Source organism: Rattus norvegicus, chromosome 18 (genome assembly GCF_036323735.1).
Source record: "Rattus norvegicus strain BN/NHsdMcwi chromosome 18, GRCr8, whole genome shotgun sequence".
NCBI classification, from domain to species: Eukaryota; Metazoa; Chordata; class Mammalia; order Rodentia; family Muridae; genus Rattus; species Rattus norvegicus.
The window spans coordinates 44943876-44967405 of record NC_086036.1 but is presented as its reverse complement, the minus strand read 5'-3'; the positions used below and the strand labels follow the sequence as shown (position 1 = coordinate 44967405).

At 41.0% G+C, this 23530-nt stretch overlaps 1 pseudogene; it reads left to right on the top strand.

Moving 5' to 3' along the window:
- The first annotated feature begins 202 nt into the window (after window positions 1–202).
- Hmgb1-ps22 (high-mobility group box 1, pseudogene 22) lies at window positions 203–1186 on the top strand (annotated as a pseudogene).
- The last annotated feature ends 22344 nt before the right edge of the window (window positions 1187–23530 follow it).

Sequence of the window (23530 nt, the reverse complement as noted above, 5' to 3'; positions counted from 1 at the left end):
TGAAAGTCTTATGTAAGGACACCATTAATCAGACAAAGTAGCAGCCTATGAGTGGCCAAACCTACTCCATTTTGGGACTGGCCTCCATCTTAAAAGAAAATAATAGTCAGTACATTGAGCTCCAGAGAGACAGCACCGGGGCAAGCGAGAGCCGAACGGGCACTGGGCGACTCTGTGCTTCGTGGAGGAAAATCAACTAAACATGGGCAAAGGAGATCCTAAGAAGTTGAGAGGCAAAAATGTACTCATATGCATTCTTTGTGCAAACCTGCCGGGAGGAGCACAAGAAGAAGCACCCAGATGCTTCTTTCAACTTCTCAGAGTCCTCCAAGAGGTGCTCAACAAGGTGGAAGACCATGTCTGCTAAAGAAAAGCGGAGATTTGAAGATATGGCAAAGACTGACAAGGCTCATTATGAAAGAGAAATGAAAACCTACATCCCCACAAGGGGAGACCAAAAAAAAGTTCAAGGACCCCATGCCCCCAAGAGACCTCCTTCGGCCTTCTTGTTCTGTTCTGAGTACCGCCCAAAAGTCAAAGGCGAGCATCCTGGCTTATCCATTGGTGATGTTGCAAAGAAACGAGGAGAGATGTGGAACAACACTGCCGCGGACGACAAGCAGCCCTATGGGAAGATGGCCGCCAAGCTGAAGGAGAAGTATGAGAAGGATGTTGCTGCCTACAGAGCTAAAGGAAAACCTGATGCAGCGAAAAGGGGGATGGTCAAGGCTGAGAAGAGCAAGAAAAAGAAGGAAGAGGAAGATGATGAGGAGGCTGAAGAGGAAGAGGAAGAGGAGGAGGAAGAAGAAGATAATGAATACGTTGGTTCTAGCACAGTTTTTAATTTGTCTATAAAGCATTTAACCCCCTGTACACAACTCACTCCTTTTAAAGAAAAAAATTGAAATGTAAGGCTGTGTAAGATTTGTTTTTAAACTGTACAGTGTATTTTTTTGTATAGTTAACATACTACCAAATGTGTCTTTGGATAACCCTGTCCCAGTGGTATTCTCAATAGCCACTAACCTTGCCTGGTACAGTCTGGGGTGGTAAATTGGCAAGGTAATGAAAGCAGGTTCTTGTTGGTGCACAGCACAAATTAGTTATATATGGGGACAGTAGTTTGGTTTTTGGTTTCTTTTTTTTCTTTTGGTTTTCTTTTTTTTCCATCTTCAGTTGTCTCTGACGCAGCTTATACGAAGATAACTGTTGTTCTGTTAACTGAATACCACTCTGTAATTTCAAAAAGTTGCAACTGTTTTGTTGACATTCTGAATGCTTCTAAGTAAATACAATTTTTTTATTAAAAAAAGAAAGAAAATAATAAACTTGACCTGCAGCTGAACCCAAGCTGCACCCAAATGCCAGGACCAAGGATCCCATGACTTGTCCTTGGCCCACACCCCAGAGTTACTCCCTAGCTACTTCCTAACAACAGTTAATTACAGATTAACTTTGTTGATTGTTTCAGATGTACTTTTAGACAGTTTAGGATTGTATACAGTTTTGGCTCACAGCACCCACCTGTCAGCTTACAATAGTCATTCAATTAGATGCTTTCCTGGATGGACACTCCTTCATTTGTTCCCATTTCCTATAAAACCTTGTCCCAAAGAGAGTTTGGGGCTGCTCCACCAAACTGTCTTGTGGGTTTGTAATAGAGACTCTAATGTGATTACATCAGAAACAATCCCTTGGGGACTGGGGTTCACAAAAGCTTCCTGGCACAACACCTATAGAGTGGGAAAAGTTTTCCACCAACTCCACATCTGACAGAGTGCTAATATCCAAAATATATAAAGAACTCAAGAAACTAGACATCGACAAACCAAATAACCCAATTAAAAACTGTGATACAGATCTAAAGAGAGAATTCTCAACAGAAGACGCTGAAATGGCTGAGAGACAACTAAAGGGACATTCAACACCCATCAGGTAAATGTAACTCAAAGCAACTCTGAGGTTCCAACTGTTGAAATGACTAAGGAAAAAAAACTCAAGTGACAGCTCATGCAGGTGAGGATGTGGAAAAGGAAACACTCCTCCAGTGCTGGTGGGAGTGTGAATTTGTATAGCCATTACAGAAATCAAATGAAGGTTCCTCAGAAAATTGGGAATAGATTTCTCTCAATACCCAGCGGTACCGCTCCTGGGCATACACTCAAAAGAAGCTCCACCATACCACAACTGTGTTCACAGCAGCTTTATTTCTAGCAGCCAGAAACTGGAAACAACCTAGAAGCCCCTTAACCAAAGAGTGGATAAAGAACATGTGGTAGAGCACCATGCAGTATTCCTCAGCTATTAAAAACAATGATATCCTGAAATAGGCAGACAAATGGATGGAACTTGAGAAAAGTAATCCAGAGTGTGGCAACCCAGATCCATAAAGACAAACATGGTATGCACTTACAGGTATGCACTCACCTGTAACTGGATATTAGCTGTTAAGTAAAGGATAACCACACTACAATCTGCAGACCCAGAAGCTAAGTAGCAAGGGCTCTGGAGTGGTGGTGGTGGATCCATGGATCTCCCAGGGAAAGGGAAATAGAATAGATTTTGCAGGTGCATCGGGGACCAGTGGGAATGGGAACAGGAGGGATCAGGTGGAGGAGGGAGATGAAATTATAGAGTACAGGGATGGACACCTGGAAATGGGGTGGCGGCAGATTTGAGGGCAATGTGGAAACCTAGTACAGTGGAAATTTCCTGGCATCTAAGAGGTGAGCCTAACAAGGGCCAACCTGCCCTGCCTGTAAGATGTGCTGGGGCAATGGTGGCTCAGCACTTGTGGGAGTGGCCTACTAATGACAGTCTAACCGTGAGAGGGAGCCATTACAACACTGCCTAGGTGGCCAGGATCCAGAAGTTGGATGGTTCAGAGACCTAGATTAGAACCAAAGGTGACTGACAGAAAAAAATTCAATGAAATGATTTCTAATGATATTTTGCTATACTCATAGATTGGTACTTAGCCCAGTCATCATCAGAGATGTATTATCCAGCAGCTGATGGGAATAGATGCAGAGTCCACCAGCCAAACATTAGGTGGAGTGTGGAGAATTCTGAAGGAGAGGCAGGATTGTAGGCATCAGAGGGTCAAGAACACCAGGAGAATTTGACCCCATAACATCAACTAAGCGAGGCTCATTGGGGCTCACAGAGGCTGAAACATCATGGAGGGCTTAGGGTGTCTCTGACTCCTTTGCCTGCTCTTGGGACCCTTTTCATCATACTGGCTGCCGCATCCAGCCTGGATATGAGCGTTCGTGCCTAGTCTGACTGCACCTTGTCATGCTGTATCAAGCTGTGTCCAGTTAATATCCCTGGAAGGCCTTTTCTTTTCTGCAGGTCAATGGAGGAGCAGTAGATTTCTGGAAAGGGGAGGTGGGAGCAGAACTGGGAGGAGTGGAGGGAGGGAAAAATTCTGTCAGGATATATTGTTTGAGAGAAGAAAATAAAAAGAAAAATATTTAGCCAAAAAAAAAATCAGTGTTTTAAAAAGTTTATTACAGCTCCAAAAAAAAAGAAAAGGAAAAAGTTTATTAAAAATTACAAACGTTTTAATTGAATTTACAATTTTAATCCTTGTGTGTATGTGTGCATGTGTCTGTGTGTGTGTGTATGTGTGTATCTGTGTGTATGTCTGTGTTTGTGAGTGTATACATGTATTTAGGTGTGCCCATAACAAAGCAACTATGTGAAGGTCAAAGGGCAACTCACAAGTGGTCAAAGTGAAGAGACTGGGTGTCAGTGGAATACTCTGTACAAATGGGACCTCTATGTCACCATCCACCAAGGCTCAGAAACCACAGAGGAGGAGTTAGCTGAAGGACTGTAAGAGACACAGGTTGGTTAGGACTGCAGGGAGACAGTGCTTTCTGGACTTGACAAAATCATCAAAATGATGACAACCCCCCTCTCCCCCAGTAGCTGTGATTGTCTGCACAAGACTTACATCAGGCCAGTCAATATTGTTCAGAGGAGGTAGGAGTGGTTCATGAACCCTGACTCCTAAGGAGCTATTGTTGATGACTTCTGGGGGAGAGAGAGTCAGGGTTTGTTTGTTTGTTTGTTTTTTAAAAAAGGGTATGACACCTGGTAAGTTGACCACATTCCACTGATAGTTTCACATCCTTAAGTATGAGGAAAGTGCAAATTGCACTCAGTGGATTATTAAGTGAATTTGGGGGTGGGTAAGAAGGTAGGGAGTTGGATCTGGGAAGATTTGTGGGCAGTCAATGTGATCAAAATAAATTGTGTAAAATTCTCTAAGGATTAATACAAATTACATGTTAAAATGGTTGTTAACACATCACAATGAAGAATATCATTAAAAAGTAAAACACAAACCCAAGACTTCCGACTTCTCTTAAAACAATTTTCAGATTTGGTTTTTCTAGGCCAGTGTTTCTCAAACTTTCTAATGCTGCAACCCTTAATACAGTTCTTCATGTTGTAGTGACCCTCAATAATAAAGTTATTTTCATTGCTACATCGTGTCTGTAATTTTGCTACTGTTACGAATTGTAATGGAAATAACTGATATGCATAATATCTGATATGTGACCCCTGTGAAAGGGGTCGTGACCCACAGACTGAGAACCAATGCTTTAGACCGGCGCTCTTCATCACAGACACCAGATAGAGAGCAGTTCTGTCATCTTCTGTAGAAAAAACAAACCAGGTTTTTCCCCTCAGTGGCCACCAGTCACTTGCACTGCCATTTCAACCTCTAGCCTTTGTTTTAGAACCATACATAACTCCTTCTAGTCAAAGAAGATGACTAAAAAGGCCTTTTCGTGTTTCCCAAAGTGTTTCTGGGTTGCTTTCAGCCAGTGGTATGGCAACTAACACACTACTCTCACCATGTCTGTTTGAGTAAAACAGAACTTACAAGAATCATTTTTATGTCCCAAAGTGTTTCAGTTTTTATTGGGTAGTGGAAGGATTCTGAATATCAGTGTAATTTTGATGAGGGCCGACCATGTTTCAGTACAAGCTGAAATGTGGAAAAGCAGTTGCATTTCTGGTGATATTGGGTAAATTGAAAGAGTCTTTATGGGAGATTTTGATGACTCCTTTCTTTTTCTCTCTCACAAGTTCAAACACACTTAAAAGCAAACTGTGAGAGTGTGCGTGCAACAAGTTATAATTTAGAAAACGAAGGCAGAGAAAGTACTTACTGGCCACTTTTGTAAAGCGTGGATCCTGAATATGGATCAGTGGGGGGCGCAAAGGAAAGGAGATGAGATGTGTGTGTGTGTGTGTGTGTGTGTGTGTGTGTGTGTGTGTGTGTGTGTGTTGGGGGAAGAATTCAGATAGAACTGCTACCTGTGAGATTCAACTGAATCTCGAGCTGAAATGCCAAAGGTGTCCCCTTCCTGCGTTTAGACAAATGTACCACCTTGACTGACATTTGTAATTTTGAATGTCTTTAAAGGCATTTTAATGTTAGGCAATTGATCTAATCAGTGGGGATCACCCAAACGATTGGACACATTATTTCCATTGACCTTTTGAAGACCTCATCTGAATGGGAAGTGGTTCCTGAGAGACAGATGGGGCTGAGCCTCCAATAGACTGTAGGGAAGTGATTCTCAGGTTGTTTGGTCATTACAGCATCTGCTGAAGTGTGCAGTGGGCACAGGAGTACTGTTTGCTTCTAATTTCCAATTTCCAACAGGCTGTTAAATTGTGTTGCACTTTGGAATCATCAGCTGCCTTCTATGATGAAATTATTCTGCTTTGAACTGCAAGTTTTCCTTTTGAAACAGTCTAAAATGACTATTATTAAATACCCTCAGGTATAACTTGATTCCCTTTGAAATAGTTTAAAATGATTAATTTTAATAAAGCACCCTCAGATATAATTTGATGATATGAAAATATGTTAGCTAGCCGTCTTAGGGTTTTTATTGCTGTGAGGGGACACTACAACCACAGCAACTCTTATAAAGGAAAAATATTTAATTGGGCTAGCTTACAGTTCAAAGAGTTAGTCTATTATTGTCATGTTGGGAAACATGGCAGCTTGAAGACAGACCCAGAGCTGGAAATGTATTAAGTTCTACATCTTAATCAGCAGGCAGCAGAGAGAGAGAGAGAGAGAGAGAGAGAGAGAGAGAGAGAGAGAGAGCCATCAGGCCTGGCCTGGGCCCTGGAGACCTCAAACCCCACTCTTAGTGATGCACTTCCTCCATCAAGGCCACACCTACTCCAACAAGGTCACATGTCCTAATCCTTTCCAGTGGTGCCTCTCCTTCTGAGCCTATGGAGCCAGCTTCATCAGGCCACCACACTAGCTTATTTAGTTAATCACAGAACAAATTTAAAGTACCAACAAGATATTGGAAGAAAAATGAAACAACACATATCAAATCAAATACTTTGGGACAAATAAAAATCACATAACTAGAAGAAAGTGATGACAAACTTCAATAAAAATTTCTGGCCTAAATATGGGTCCTTGAAAAGAAGGCATTTTAGACACATAAGCATCTCCTACTCTAGGGCATCAAGCCTGCAGAGGACCAAGGGCCTCTCTTCCCATTGATGCCCAACAAGGCTATCCTCTGCTACATATGTGACTGGAGCCATGGGTCACTCCATGTGTACTCTTTGGTTGGTGGTTTAGTCCCTGGGAGCTCTGGGGGTGGAGTGTCTGGTTGGTTGATATTTCTGATCTTCCTATGGGGTTACAAACCTTCTCAGCTACCTCAGTCCTTTCTCTAACTCCTCCATTGAGGACCCTGTTCTCAGTTCAATGGTTGGCTGTGAGCATCTGCCTCCGTATTTGTCAGGCTCTGGCAGAGTCTCGCAGGAACAACTGTATCAGGCTCCGGGCAGCATGCATTTCTTGGCATCAGCAATGGTTTGGTGACTGCATGTGGGATGGATCATCATGGGTGGCAATCTCTGGATGGCCTTCCCTTCAGTCTCTGCTTCACTCTTTTTCTCTCTATTTCCTTCTGTGAGTATTTTGTTCTGCCTTCTAAGAGGTACTGAAGCATCCACACTTTGGTCTTGAGCTCCATGTGGTCTGTAAATTGTATCCCAAGCTTTGGGGTTAATATCCACTTATCAGTGAGTACGTATCATGTGTGTTCTTTTGAGACTGGGTTACCTCACTCAGGATGATATTTTCTAGTTCAATTCATTTATCTATAAATTTCATGAAGTCACTGTTTTTAATAGCTGAGTAGTACTCCATTGTGTAGCTGTACCACATTTTTTGTATACTGCCACGCCTTGGGCTGAGCATATAAAAACCATCGCAGTAGTGTAGCCAGATCTTTAGATATATCAATTCCCAGTTTCCTGAGTAGTTGCCATACTGATTTCCATGGTGGCTGTTTGTGCTCCCACCAGCCATGAGTAGTGCTCCCTTTTCTCTATGTCCTTGCCAGCATAAGCTGTGTCACTTGCTTTATTGCTCTTTGACATTCTCAAATGACATCTCAAAGTAGGTTTTTGGAAACTGTTTTCTTTTTCTTTCTTTTTTTTTATTGGATTTTAATTTACATTTCTTTTTTTTTTACTTTTTTTTTTTTAATTAACTTGAGTATTTTCTTATATACATTTCGAGTGTTATTCCCTTTCCCGGTTTCCGGGCAAACATCCCCCTCCCCCCTCACCTTCCTTATGGGTGTTCCCCTCCCAACCCTCCCCCCATTGCAGCCCTCCCCCCCACCAGTCTAGTTCACTGGGGGTTCAGTCTTAGCAGGACCCAGGGCTTCTCCTTCCACTGGTGCTCTTACTAGGATATTCATTGCTACCTATGAGGTCAGAGTCCAGGGTCAGTCCATGTATAGTCTTTAGGTAGTGGCTTAGTCCCTGGAAGCTCTGGTTGCTTAGCATTGTTGTACATATGGGGTCTCGAGCCCCTTCAAGATCTTCCAGTTCTTTCTCTGATTCCTTCAACGGGGGTCCTATTCTCAGTTCAGTGGTTTGCTGCTGGCATTCGCCTCTGTATTTGCTGTATTCTGGCTGTGTCTCTCAGGAGCGATGTACATCCGGCTCCTGTCGGTCTGCACTTCTTTGCTTCATCCATCTTGTCTAATTGAGTGGCTCTATATGTATGGGCCACATGTGGGGCAGGCTCTGAATGGGAGTTCCTTCAGTCTCTGTTTTAATCTTTGCCTCTCTCTTCCCTGCCAAGGGTATTCTTGTTCCCCTTTTAAAGAAGGAGTGAAGCATTCACATTTTGATCATCCGTCTTGAGTTTCATTTGTTCTAGGTATCTAGGGTAATTCAAGCATTTGGGCTAATAGCCACTTATCAATGAGTGCATACCATGTATGTCTTTCTGTGATTGGGTTAGCTCACTCAGGATGATATTTTCCAGTTCCAACCATTTGCCTACGAATTTCATAAAGCCGTTGTTTTTGATAGCTGACTAATATTCCATTGTGTAGATGTACCACATTTTCTGTATCCATTCCTCTGTTGAAGGGCATCTGGGTTCTTTCCAGCTTCTGGCTATTATAAATAAGGCTGCAATGAACATAGTGGAGCACGTGTCTTTTTTATATGTTGGGGCATCTTTTGGGTATATGCCCAAGAGAGGTATAGCTGGATCCTCAGGCAGTTTAATGTCCAATTTTCTGAGGAACCTCCAGACTGATTTCCAGAATGGTTGTAGCAGTCTGCAATCCCACCAACAATGGAGGAGTGTTCCTCTTTCTCCACATCCTCGCCAGCATCTGTTGTCCCCTGAGTTTTTGATCTTAGCCATTCTGACTGGTGTGAGGTGAAATCTCAGGGTTGTTTTGATTTGCATTTCCCTTATGACTAAAGATGTTGAACATTTCTTTAGGTGTTTCTCAGCCATTTGGCATTCCTCAGCTGTGAATTCTTTGTTTAGCTCTGAACCCCATTTTTTAATAGGGTTATTTGTTTCCCTGCGGTCTAACTTCTTGAGTTCTTTGTATATTTTGGATATAAGGCCTCTATCTGTTGTAGGATTGGTAAAGATCTTTTCCCAATCTGTTGGTTGCCATTTTGTCCTAACCACAGTGTCCTTTGCCTTACAGAAGCTTTGCAGTTTTATGAGATCCCATTTGTCGATTCTTGATCTTAGAGCATAAGCCATTGGTGTTTTGTTCAGGAAATTTTTTCCAGTGCCCATGTGTTCCAGATGCTTCCCTAGTTTCTCTTCTATTAGTTTGAGTGTGTCTGGTTTGATGTGGAGGTCCTTGATCCACTTGGACTTAAGCTTTGTACAGGGTGATAAGCATGGATCGATCTGCATTCTTCTACATGTTGACCTCCAGTTGAACCAGCACCATTTGCTGAAAATGCTATCTTTTTTTCCATTGGATGGTTTTGGCTCCTTTGTCGAAAATCAAGTGACCATAGGTGTGTGGGTTCATTTCTGGGTCTTCAATTCTATTCCATTGGTCTATCTGTCTGTCTCTGTACCAATACCATGCAGTTTTTATCACTATTGCTCTGTAATACTGCTTGAGTTCAGGGATAGTGATTCCCCCTGAAGTCCTTTTATTGTTGAGGATAGCTTTAGCTATCCTGGGTTTTTTGTTATTCCAGATGAATTTGCAAATTGTTCTGTCTAACTCTTTGAAGAATTGGATTGGTATTTTGATGGGGATTGCATTGAATCTGTAGATTGCTTTTGGTAAAATGGCCATTTTTACTATATTAATCCTGCCAATCCATGAGCATGGGAGATCTTTCCATCTTCTGAGGTCTTCTTCAATTTCCTTCTTCAGTGTCTTGAAGTTCTTATTGTACAGATCATTTACTTGCTTTGTTAAAGTCACACCGAGGTACTTTATATTATTTGGGTCTATTATGAAGGGTGTCGTTTCCCTAATTTCTTTCTAGGCTTGTTTCTCTTTTGTATAGAGGAAGGCAACTGATTTATTTGAGTTAATTTTATACCCAGCCACTTTGCTGAAGTTGTCTATCAGCTTTAGTAGTTCTCTGGTGGAACGTTTGGGATCACTTAAATATACTATCATATCATCTGCAAATAGTGATATTTTGACTTCTTCTTTTCCGATCTGTATCCCCTTGATCTCCTTTTGTTGTCTGATTGCTCTGGCTAGAACTTCAAGAACTATATTGAATAAGTAGGGAGAGAGTGGGCAGCCTTGTCTAGTCCCTGATTTTAGTGTGATTGCTTCAAGTTTCTCTCCATTTAGTTTAATGTTAGCAACTGGTTTGCTGTATATGGCTTTTACTATGTTTAGGTATGGGCCTTGAATTCCTATTCTTTCCAGGACTTTTATCATGAAGGGGTGTTGAATTTTGTCAAATGCTTTCTCAGCGTCTAATGAAATGATCATGTGGTTTTGTTCTTTCAGTTTGTTTATATAATGGAGCACGTTGATGGTTTTCCGTATATTAAACCATCCCTGCATGCCTGGGATGAAGCCTACTTGATCATGGTGGATGATTGTTTTGATGTGCTCTTGGATTCGGTTTGCCAGAATTTTGTTGAGTATTTTTGCATCGATATTCATAAGGGAAATTGGTCTGAAGTTCTCTTTCTTTGTTGTGTCTTTGTGTGGTTTAGGTATAAGAGTAATTGTGGCTTTGTAGAAGGTATTCGGTAGTGATCCATCTGTTTCAATTTTGTGGAATAGTTTGGATAATATTGGTATGAGGTCTTCTATGAAGGTTTGATAGAATTCTGCACTAAACCCGTCTGGACCTGGGCTCTTTTTGGTTGGGAGACCTTTAATGACTGCTTCTATTTCCTTAGGAGTTATGGGGTTGTTTAACTGGTTTATCTGTTCCTTATTTAACTTCGGTACCTGGTATCTGTCTAGGAAATTGTCCATTTCCTGAAGATTTTCAAGTTTTGTTGAATATAGGTTTTTATAGTAAGATCTGATGATTTTTTGAATTTCCTCTGAATCTGTAGTTATGTCTCCCTTTTCATTTCTGATTTTGTTAATTTGGACACACTCTCTGTGTCCTCTCGTTAGTCTGGCTAAGGGTTTATCTATCTTGTTGATTTTCTCAAAGAACCAACTTTTGGTTCTGTTGATTCTTTCTATGGTCCTTTTTGTTTCTACTTGGTTGATTTCAGCTCTGAGTTTGATTATTTCCTGCCTTCTACTCCTCCTGGGTGTATTTGCTTCTTTTTGTTCTAGAGCTTTTAGGTGTGCTGTCAAGCTGCTGACATATGCTCTTTCCTGTTTCTTTCTGCAGGCACTCAGCGCTATGAGTTTTCCTCTTAGCACAGCTTTCATTGTGTCCCATAAGTTTGGGTATGTTGTACCTTCATTTTCATTAAATTCTAAAAAGTTTTTAATTCCTTTCTTTATTTCTTCCTTGACCAGGTTATCATTGAGTAGAGCATTGTTCAATTTCCAAGTATATGTGGGCATTCTTCCTTGATTGTTATTGAAGACCAGTTTTAGGCCGTGGTGGTCCGATAGCACGCATGGGATTATTTCTATCTTTCTGTACCTGTTGAGGCCCGTTTTTTGACCAATTATATGGTCAATTTTGGAGAAAGTACCATGAGGAGCTGAGAAGAAGGTATATCCTTTTGTTTTAGGATAGAATGTTCTATAAATATCCGTTAAGTCCATTTGGCTCATGACTTCTCTTAGTCTGTCTACATCTCTGTTTAATTTCTGTTTCCATGATCTGTCCATTGATGAGAGTGGGGTGTTGAAATCTCCCACTATTATTGTGTGGGGTGCAATGTGTGTTTTGAGCTTTAGTAAGGTTTCTTTTACATATGTAGATGCCCTTGTATTTGGGGCATATTTATTTAGGATTGAGAGTTCATCTTGGTGGATTTTTCCTTTGATGAATATGAAGTGTCCTTCCTTATCTTTTTTGATGACTTTTAGTTGAAAATTGATTTTATTTGATATTAGAATGGCTACTCCAGCTTGCTTCTTCTGACCATTTGCTTGGAAAATTGTTTTCCAGCCTTTCACTCTGAGGTAATGTCTGTCTTTGTCTCTGAGGTGTGTTTCCTGTAGGCAGCAGAATGCAGGGTCCTCGTTGCGTATCCAGTTTGTTAATCTATGTCTTTTTATTGGGGAGTTAAGGCCATTGATGTTGAGAGATATTAAGTAATAGTGATTATTGCTTCCCGTTATATTCATATTTGGATGTGAGGTTATGTTTGTGTGCTTTCATTCTCTTTGTTTTGTTGCCAAGACGATTAGTTTCTTGCTTCTTCTAGGGTATAGCTTGCCTCCTTATGTTGGGCTTTACCATTTATTATCCTTTGTAGCGCTGGATTTGTAGAACGATATTGTGTAAATTTGGTTTTGTCATGGAATATCTTGGTTTCTCCATCTATGTTAATTGAGAGTTTTGCAGGATACAGTAACCTGGGCTGGCATTTGTGTTCTCTTAGGGTCTGTATGACATCAGTCCAGGATCTTCTGGCCTTCATAGTTTCTGGCGAGAAGTCTGGTGTGATTCTGATAGGTCTGCCTTCATATGTTACTTGACCTTTTTCCCTTACTGCTTTTAATATTCTTTCTTTATTTTGTGCGTTTGGTGTTTTGACTATTATGTGACGGGAGGTGTTTCTTTTCTGGTCCAATCTATTTGGAGTTCTGTAGGCTTCTTGTATGCCTATGGGTATCTCTTTTTTTAGGTTAGGGAAGTTTTCTTCTATGATTTTGTTGAAGATATTTACTGGTCCTTTGAGCTGGGAGTCTTCACTCTCTTCTATACCTATTATCCTTAGGTTTGATCTTCTCATTGAGTCCTGGATTTCCTGTATGTTTTGGACCAGTAGCTTTTTCTGCTTTACATTATCTTTGACAGTTGAGTCAATGATTTCTATGGAATCTTCTGCTCCTGAGATTCTCTCTTCCATCTCTTGTATTCTGTTGGTGATGCTTGTATCTACGGCTCCTTGTCTCTTCCTTTGGTTTTCTATATCCAGGGTTGTTTCCATGTGTTCTTTCTTGCTTGCTTCTATTTCCATTTTTAATTCCTTCAACTGTTTGATTGTGTTTTCCTGGAATTCTTTCAGGGGTTTTTGCGATTCCTCTCTGTAGGCTTCTACTTGTTCTCTAAGGGAGTTCTTCACGTCTTTCTTGAAGTCCTCCAGCATCATGATCAAATATGATTTTGAAACTAGATCTTGCTTTTCTGGTGTGTTTGGATATTCCATGTTTATTTTGGTGGGAGAATTGGGCTCCGATGATGCCATGTAGTCTTGGTTTCTGTTGCTTGGGTTCCTGAGCTTGCCTCTCGCCATCAGATTTTCTCTAGTGTTACTTTGTCTGCTATTTCTGACAGTGGCTAGACTGTCCTATAAGCCTGTGTGTCAGGAGTGCTGTAGACCTGTTTTCCTCTCTTTCAGTCAGTTATGGGGACAGAGTGTTCTGCTTTCGGGCGTGTAGTTTTTCCTCTCTGCAGGTCTTCAGCTGTTCCTGTGGGCCTGTGTCTTGAGTTCACCAGGTGGGGTGCTGCCCAAGGGCTCTCTGTGGCGGCAGCAACCAGGAAGACCTGTGCCGCCCCTTCCAGGAGCTTCAGTGCACCAGGGTTCCAGATGGCCTTTGGTGTTTTCCTCTGGCGTCTGAGATGTATGTACAGAGAGCAGTCTCTTCTGGTTTCCCAGGCTTGTCTGCCTCTCTGAAGGTTCAGCTCTCCCTCCCACGGGATTTGGGTGCAGAGAACTGTTTATCCGGTCTAATTTACATTTCAAATATAGACCCCTTTCCAGGTTTCCTATCCCTAAACCCTCATTTCATCCTCCCACCCCCTTCTTCTATGAGGGTGTTCCCCAACTCACCCCTTTTTGCCTCCGTGCCCTGAAATTCCCCTACATTGGGGTGTCCAGCTTTGGCAGTACCAAGGGCTTCTCCTTCCATTGGTGCCCAACAAGGCCATCCTCTGCTACATATGAGGCTGGAGCCATGGGTCTGTCCATTTGTAGTCTTTGGATGGTGGTTTATTCCCTGGGAGCTCTGATTGGTTGGTGTTGTTCTTATGGGGATACAGTCCCCTTCAGCTTCTTCAATCCTTTCTCTAACTCCTCCAATGGCGACCCTGTTCTCAGTTTGATGGTTGGCGTCGAACATCTGCTTCTGTGTTTGTCATGCTCTGGCAGAGCCTCTCAGGAGACAGCTATGTCAGGCTCCTGTCAGCATGCATTTCTTGTTATTAGCAATATTGTCTGGGTTTGGTGACTGAATGTGTATGGGCTGGATCCTCATGTAGGGCAGTCTCTGGATGACCTTTCCTTCTGTCTCTGCTCCAAACTTTGTCTCTAAATTTCCTCCTATTAATATTTTTGTTCCCCCTTCAATTTTCATTTCCTTGATGGCTAAGAATGCTGAACATTCCTTTAAGTATTTCTCATCTTTTGAGAACTCTCTGCTTAGTTTTATAATGCATTTTTAAAAAAGTGCATTGTTTTCTTGATGTTCATTTTTTAAAAGCTTTTTTGTATATTCTAGATATTACCCATTTAATAAGGTGTATAGTTGGTAAAGTTTTTTTTTTTTTTACATTCTATAGGCTACCTCTTTACTTAAATGATGGTGTTCTTTGCCATATAGAGGCTTGGCAGTTTCATGAGTTCCTATTTATTACTTGTTGGTCTTAGTGCCTGTGTTATTAGTATCCTGTTTAGAACATTCTTTCCTGCGCCAATGACTTTAAGCCAATTCCCCCCTTTCTCTTCTATCAGGTTTAGTTGATATAGTCTTATGTTGAGATCCTTGATTGGTCTGGAGTTAAGTTTCGTGCAAGGTGATGGATGTGGATGTATTTTCCTTCTGCATGCAACTGTCCAGTTTGAACAGCATTATGTGTTGAAGGTGCTGTTTTCACCAGCGTGACTGGTGACCAGAGTGTGTGGACTTAGGCCTCTGTCTCTAATTCTGTTCCGTTTTTCAGTATGTGTGTTTTTATATCAATACCTGTCTGTGATTATTACCATAGCCCCACAATACAACTTGAAACTGTGCTTTGACTGTTTTCATCCCTTATGAAATTATCCAATACCTTTCTTCCTATGTCTGGCTTATTGTCTTCTTTAATCTCTCTTTCTCTCTGATATTGAAGCAAACAGCTATTTTTAACAAGCCAAGTACTATTCCACTGTATTTATTTATCATAATTTCTTTATCTATTTATCTGTTGACAGAAACGTTAAGGTTATTTCTATTCATGGCTGTTGAGATGATGATGCTAGATAACCATGTAGAAGGGCAGACATTTTATTTATCTGCATCGATATGAACATGGTTTATAATGCAGTCCTTTTTTTTCTTTTAGTATACTCCCATAAGAGGTATTGATGGGTCCTAAGGAAATTCTATTTTTAATAATTTCTTTAGGAATGTGCATATTATTTCCCATAATGGCTGTACTAATCTAGGTTCTCATCAACAATGGACAAGGATTTCCATTCGTCCACGCTCTTGCCAATACTTGTTGTTTCTTCTCTTTTTTGATGCTATCTATCCTGACAGGCTGCAGTAGTGTATTGTGGTTTTGACTTGCATTTTTCTGATTGATGTTGTCGATCTTTTCATATAGCTGCTGACCATTTTGATCCATCTTTGGAGGCCTTTCTGTTTACCTACTTTTTAACTGGGTTATGTTTTCTGGTTGAGTTGTATGAGCTCTTTGTAAATGGTGAATATTAATCCCTTATGAGATATGTGCTTGGAAAATATTTTTTCTCAAACAAAACCTTTTTTTTTGTTTTGTTGATTGTTTCCCTGGATACACACATGGTTTTTAGTTTTTTCCCCATATATTAATTTTGCTTTTTGCTATGGTTTGGATCTTAAATTTCTTCAAAAGCATCGTATAGGATCTGGAAAGGTAGCTCAGTCAGGTCAGTGAAGTGCTTGTCATATGAGTATGAAGACCTGAGTTTGGATTTTCAGGATCAGGACCCATATAAAAAGCTTGGTGCTGTATGCACTCTCAGCACATGGGCAGAGAGAACAGAGACAGGAGGATGCCTAGGATTCACTGTCCAATCAATGTAGCTTAATAGCAAGACTCAGGTCTGACTGAGAAACCATGTCTTTTTTTTATTGGGTATTTTATGTATTTACATTTCAAATGTTATCTGTTATCTCTTTCTGGTTTTCCCCTCTTCCATTCTCCCTCCCTAGCTTCTATGAGGATGCTCCCTCCCACCTACCTCTTCTCATTTCACCATCCTCACATTCCCCTACATTAGGGAAAAGAGCCTTCATAGGCCTAAGGGCCTCTCCTCTTGTTGATGTTGGACAATGCCATCCTCTGCTCCATATATAGCTGGAGCCATGGGTCCCTCCATGTGTACTCTTTGGTTGGTGGTTTAGTCCCTGGGAGCTCTGTGGGGGGGCTCTGTTTTGTTGATATTGTTATTCTTCCTATGGGGTTGCAAACTCCTTCAGCTCCTTTAGTCCTTTCTCTAACTCCTCCATTGGGGTCCCTGTGCTCAGTCTGATGGTTTGCTGCAAACATCCTCATTTGTATCAGTCAGGCTCTGGCAGAGCCTCTCAAGAGACATCCAAATCAGGCTCCTGTCAGCAAGCATTTCTCGGCATCATCACTGATGTGGTTTGGAGAAACCCTGTCTTTAAAAACACTTTCAGGCAGCAATCTGAGGAGTGACTTCTGTTCTCTCTCTGTATCTGCATACATCTCTGTACACACACCTTCCCTTCCCACCAGGTTTATAGGCCAATGGTTTGTTCACTAACTGTGCTGGTTCATGTTTGTCAATTTGACACCTAAAATCACTAAAATCACCCTGGGAAGAGGGAACCTCTGTCAAGGGTCTCCATCAGATTGGCCTATAGGGGCATTTTCTTGATTAATGATTGACGTGGGAAGGCCCACACCACTGGGTGTGTATGCCACCTTGCAGCAGCTGATCCTGTATTCTATAAAGAAGCAAGCCATGCAAGCCATGAAGAGCAAGCAAGCAAGTAAGTGACCTTCCTCCAAAAGCTTCATAGAATGTCTGCACCGCAGTTCTTCCGCTAGAGAGCTTTACGTTCATAAGTTAGTGGGCAATTTCTTCTCCCACTTCAGAACAGTAAAACTGGGTAACTTCTTATGAACAACTCCATGTTCCCAGAGAGGATTTTCACCTCTCATGTAGGGTGGAATAAACTTGGTAGATGTTATTGTATTGGCTGAGCTGAGGATGGGGCTAATGACTCCACCTTTCTGACTGTGGAATTCAGATTACTCTCTTTTTACTCCCTTGACTCGCTCAACCATGTGGGGCACCCTAGAAAGCAAACTCTTGTTCTGCTGCCAGGGTCGCCATTCAGATGTATGAGGGACATCTTTTAGGTACATGGAATTAAGTTGACACCCTTCAACTAATCCGCTTACATCCAGCCATGAACAAACTTAGTGCTTCCAGTTCCAAATTCTTTTTACAAATCTCATTGGTAAACTGACACACTCCTTTGGTGGCTGCTTCAGTCCTCCTGTTGTCACCTCCCCACAGCAGGCAAGATTTCTTAAATCTTGTTCCATCACTCTTGTATGTAACTTGCAATATGAAATATGTGAATTTTTGCATTCATAGATATGCAAATGTATATTTCTTTGAAGGAATTCTTAAAATATTTTGAGACAGGGGATCATGGCAGATAGGAACTGCTCATTTCAGGGACATGTTATTAAATTTCTGAAAAATCATTATGTATGAAGGCAGGATTGGCATGAGTCTTCCTTAAGTTATACTAATTTTTGCAGGAACAAAACTCAAAACAAAACCAAACTCACTAGATTAATCACCTGAATTCTGGAAATACACCCCTAAATAGATATTTTATGCATCATATTTAGTATCAAATTTTGAGGACAAATTTTATAATTAGGAATATTCCAAAATAAAACATACTGATTTGAGTTTTTAAACCTTTAAGAGTTTTTTCCCCTCTTCCTTGCATTAAGTTTTAATGTTTAATTTTGAGGAATTCTGGACATCAAGCTTCTTTTGGGAGTGATATATCGGACCAAACAGTTTTAAGTCCCTCTTAAATCTAATATTGTAACGTTTGAAATAGAACTTAAAGGTACAAAGTGCCATAGAAAAGTCATTTTGAATTTGCAAGTTGGGCCTTAGAGTAGTAGCAGCCGTGTAGTGCAACTTCATCTTTTCTAACTGTAGCTAAGTTTTTGTCACATAACCCTATTATAGATATTATAGATTATAGATATAATGTCCCCACATAGGGACATTACAAACCCCTTGAAACTTAAAAATCAAGGTTCTGTGTCACTAGCAAACCCAGACTCTTATAGTTGTATATGTGGTCTTGTGATTGATATCTACTCTCAATGCTATTAGAATCTACTTTCCTATCAATAACCCCAAGTTATTACTTACTGTTTCTTTTGGGTTGCTCTTAACTTCAATTGGCCAACCCTCAGGGTCATGTTATCATGGCTCACCTAACCCATGGCAGCTTCTCTACCTTCTTCTTTCTTCATGGTCGTCCTCTACCTGGGCATCCTAAATCCCACCTATGTCTCTTCTGCCCAGCTATTGGCTGTTGGCATCTTGACCAATCAGAAGTAACTTGGGAGGCAGGGTCACAGAGCATCCCTGAAGTCTATATGCAGGCTCCAGATCGTGGGGGCCCCCACACTTAGCGTTACAATAGATAGCAAGAACAAACCTCAATGTAGAATTCTGCTGCTACCTGGAAATGGAGATCAATTGGTTACATTGGTCCTGGGAGATAAGGACAAGATGTTACTGCCTTGGTTTACTCTTAGTATTTGAATATCTAGTGTCATGGTGGTTTGAATGAAAATGGCCCCCATGAGCCCAAAAGGAATGGCTCTGTTAAGAGGCCTTATTAGACTGGGTGTGGCCTTGTTGGAGGAAGTATATGACTGGGATTGGGCTTTGAGATCTCAGATGCTCAATCGAGGCCCAGTGTCTCACTCTTACTGCTGCCTGCCGATCTGGGTGTGATTAGCTACCCCTCCAGCACCATATCTGCCTGCATGCTGCCATGCTGTCTGCCATGATGACAATGGGCTAAACTTCCAAACTGTAAGCCAGCCCCAATTAAATGTTTTCATTTATAAGAGCCGAAGTGGTTATAGTGTTTCTTCACAGCAATAAAAACACTGAGATAAGTGTCTTCCTTAAAATAGGAACTTTGGATCCAAACCTTCAGTTTGCGTGAGCACTTAGTAAAGCCTTTTAGAGACTGCTGCTGTTGGCTCTGTGTTTTTGTTGGATGCTATTCAGAACTCTGTGCTCATCACCCAAATCTGAATATTAAGTCATGTCAATTCTATAATAATAAGGATAGTATTTTGAAATTTTGCTGAATTGTTTAATGGATTAGTATACTGTTTTTTTTAAATTTATTTAATACTTAATAATAATTCTTTGGTTTCCGGGCAAACATCCCCCTCCCCCCTCCCCTTCCTTATGGGTGTTCCCCTCCCAACCCTCCCCCCATTGCCGCCCTTCCCCCAACAGTCTAGTTCACTGGGGGTTCAGTCTTAGCAGGACCCAGGGCTTCCCCTTCCACTGGTGCTCGTACTAGGATATTGCTACCTATGAGGTCAGAGTCCAGGGTCAGTCCATGTATAGTCTTTAGGTAGTGGCTTAGTCCCTGGAAGCTCTGGTTGCTTGGCATTGTTGTACATATGGGGTCTCGAGCCCCTTCAAGATCTTCCAGTTCTTTCTCTGATTCCTTCAACGGGGGTCCTATTCTCAGTTCAGTGGTTTGCTCTGGCATTCGCCTCTGTATTTGCTGTATTCTGGCTGTGTCTCTCAGGAGCGATCTACATCCGGCTCCTGTCGGTCTGTACTTCTTTGCTTCATCCATCTTGTCTAATTGGGTGGCTGTATATGTATGGGCCACATGTGGGGCAGGCTCTGAATGGGAGTTCCTTCAGTCTCTGTTTTAATCTTTGCCTCTCTCTTCCCTGCCAAGGGTATTCTTGTTCCCCTTTTAGAGAAGGAGTGAAGCATTCACATTTTGATCATCTGTCATGAGTTTCATTTGTTCTAGGCATCTAGGGTAATTCAAGCATTTGGGCTAATAGTCACTTATCAATGAGTGCATACCATGTATGTCTTTCTGTGATTGGGTTAGCTCACTCAGGATGATATTTTCCAGTTCCAACCATTTGCCTACGAATTTCATAAAGTCGTTGTTTTTGATAGCTGAGTAATATTCCATTGTGTAGATGTACCACGTTTTCTGTATCCATTCCTCTGTTGAAGGGCATCTGGATTCGTTCCAGCTTCTGGCTATTATAAATAAGGCTGCGATGAACATAGTGAGCACGTGTCTTTTTTATATGTTGGGGCATCTTTTGGGTATATGCCCAAGAGAGGTATAGCTGGATCCTCAGGCAGTTCAATGTCCAATTTTCTGAGGAACCTCCAGACTGATTTCCAGAATGGTTGTACCAGTCTGCAATCCCACCAACAATGGAGGAGTGTTCCTCTTTCTCCACATCCTCGCCAGCATCTGCTGTCACCTGAGTTTTTTTTTTTTTTTTAATTAACTTGAGTACTTCTTATATACATTTCGAGTGTTATTCCCTTTCCCGGTTTCCGGGCAAACATCCCCTTCCCCCCTCCCCTTCCTTATGGGTGTTCCCCTCCCAACCCTCCCCCCATTGCCACCCTCCCCCCAACAATCTAGTTCACTGGGGGTTCAGTCTTAGCAGGACCCAGGGCTTCTCCTTCCACTGGTGTTCTTACTAGGATATTCATTGCTACCTATGAGGTCAGAGTCCAGGGTCAGTCCATGTATAGTCTTTAGGTAGTGGCTTAGTCCCTGGAAGCTCTGGTTGCTTGGCATTGTTGTACATATGGGGTCTCGAGCCCCTTCAAGCTCTTTCAGTTCTTTCTCTGATTCCTTCAACGGGGGTCCTATTCTCAGTTCAGTGGTTTGCTGCTGGCATTCGCCTCTGTATTTGCTGTATTCTGGCTGTGTCTCTCAGGAGCGATCTACATCCGGCTCCTGTCGGTCTGTACTTCTTTGCTTCATCCATCTTTTTTTTTTAATTTAGAGAATACTTTATTAGTTTTTGTAATCAAACCCACGTAGATAAGACCTTACATATTTAATACAGTGTGTTACCCCTGTACAAATGGAAAAAACTTAAGTTCAACATTTCTAGACCAATATGGCTGTTAATTTCTGTACAGTGCCAACTCAACACAGTAAACGGGGATACTTTTTTCCAAAGTTGACAGCACAGCTAAAGTTTCAAAAAATTCAAATTATATATCTGTATATATATATTTATATTTATATAAAAAGACCAATAATAGCAGTGTGTTATGCATCAACAGCAGCAACAGCTTTTCCAGGTTCTGCAGTCATCTGAACAAAACTGTAGAGACATCCAGCACACTCCATTAAAAAAAAAACAGTAAAAAAACAAAACCCGAGAAAACTGCACAGTTCTGTTACTCTTGTGGTACCTGGCACCATTTTTTTTAAAAATTAGCTTCTCAATCATCATCTGGAAAGAAAACATTCTGAGCAACATCATTAAAAACAGCTCTGATAAAGCACGGTCACTACTACGTATCATAAAGCAGGTACAAGCTATTTTACATCCACAGAGGTATGATACAGTACTGTCCTACATCTATAATACTAGAGGATACAATTTAAAAGGCATTATTTGAGACTTGATTCTACTTTTCCAGCAGAGGGCCCAAAGGATGGTGTGACACAGCTTTGTAAAGAAACATACTCTAGACAGGATTTCCTTTCACTAGTGGCACAGTTCTAAGGATTCATTCTCTCCATGAATGTCAGCTAAAACCGTTATTAAAAAAATGAAATATCCGTAGAACAAAACCGTATAACCACCGGATTCACATGAAGATGACCTAGTGGAGACAAGCTGGACCTTACCTTACCAACAAGCTATCAAATCTGTTATGTTTAAACAGTGAGACCTCCAAGGAAGGAGATGCCAAGTAGTGCTTCAAAGCTTCGGACCACAATCAAACACAGCATCCGTTTCAACAGAAGCAGAAGCTCATCTGAATATGCTCAAGGATGCTGACATCAACATTTAATCATCTCCTCACTCATCCAGGAAGAAGGGGAGATCAGTTACTACTGTACTTTATTGTGTTCAACCAAATCACCATGTTACAAAAATAGCAAGCTGCCATAATAAAAAATAAGGCTCCTCTATCCAGCACCAGATAGCATCATTTTACTTTCAAGCCTAGAAATTGCACACTTGTATATAAACCAACCGAAGATGAGGATTGAGAGTTCATCTTGGTGGATTTTTCCTTTGATGAATATGAAGTGTCCTTCCTTATCTTTTTTGATGACTTTTAATTGAAAATTGATTTTATTTGATATTAGAATGGCTACTCCAGCTTGCTTCTTCTGACCATTTGCTTGGAAAGTTGTTTTCCAGCCTTTCACTCTGAGGTAGTGTCTGTCTTTGTCTCTGAGGTGTGTTTCCTGTAGGCAGCAGAATGCAGGGTCCTCATTGCGTATCCAGTTTGTTAATCTATGTCTTTTTATTGGGGAGTTGAGGCCATTGATGTTGAGAGATATTAAGGAATAGTGATTATTGCTTCCTGTTATATTCATATTTGGATGTGAGGGTATGTTTGTGTGCTTGTCTTCTCTTTGTTTTGTTGCCAAGACGATTAGTTTCTTGCTTCTTCTAGGGTATAGCTTGCCTCCTTATGTTGGGCTTTACCCTTTATTATCCTTTGTAGTGCTGGATTTGTAGAAAGATATTGTGTAAATTTGGTTTTGTCATGGAATATCTTGGTTTCTCCATCTATGTTAATTGAGAGTTTTGCAGGATACAGTAACCTGGGCTGGCATTTGTGTTCTCTTAGGGTCTGTATGACATCTGTCCAGGATCTTCTGGCCTTCATAGTTTCTGGGGAAAAGTCTGGTGTGATTCTGATAGGTCTACCTTTATATGTTACTTGACCTTTTTCCCTGACTGCTTTTAATATTCTTTCTTTATTTTGTGCGTTTGGTGTTTTGACTATTATGTGACGGGAGGTGTTTCTTTTCTGGTCCAATCTATTTGGAGTTCTGTAGGCTTCTTGTATGCCTATGGGTATCTCTTTTTTTAGGTTAGGGAAGTTTTCTTCTATGATTTTGCTGAAGATATTTACTGGTCCTTTGAGCTGGGAGTCTTCACTCTCTTCTATACCTATTATCCTTAGGTTTGATCTTCTCATTGAGTCCTGGATTTCCTGTATGTTTTGGACCAGTAGCTTTTTCTGCTTTACATTATCTTTGACAGTTGAGTCAATGATTTCTATGGAATCTTCTGCTCCCGAGATTCTCTCTTCCATCTCTTGTCTTCTGTTGGTGAAGCTTGTATCTACAGCTCCTTGTCTCTTCTTTTGATTTTCTATATCCAGGGTTGTTTCCATGTGTTCTTTCTTGATTTCTTCTATTTCCATTTTTAATTCCTTCAACTGTTTGATTGTGTTTTCCTGGAATTCTTTCAGGGATTTTTGCGATTCCTCTCTGTAGGCTTATACTTGTTCTCTAAGGGAGTTCTTTATGTCTTTCTTGAAGTCCTCCAGCATCATGATCAAATATGATTG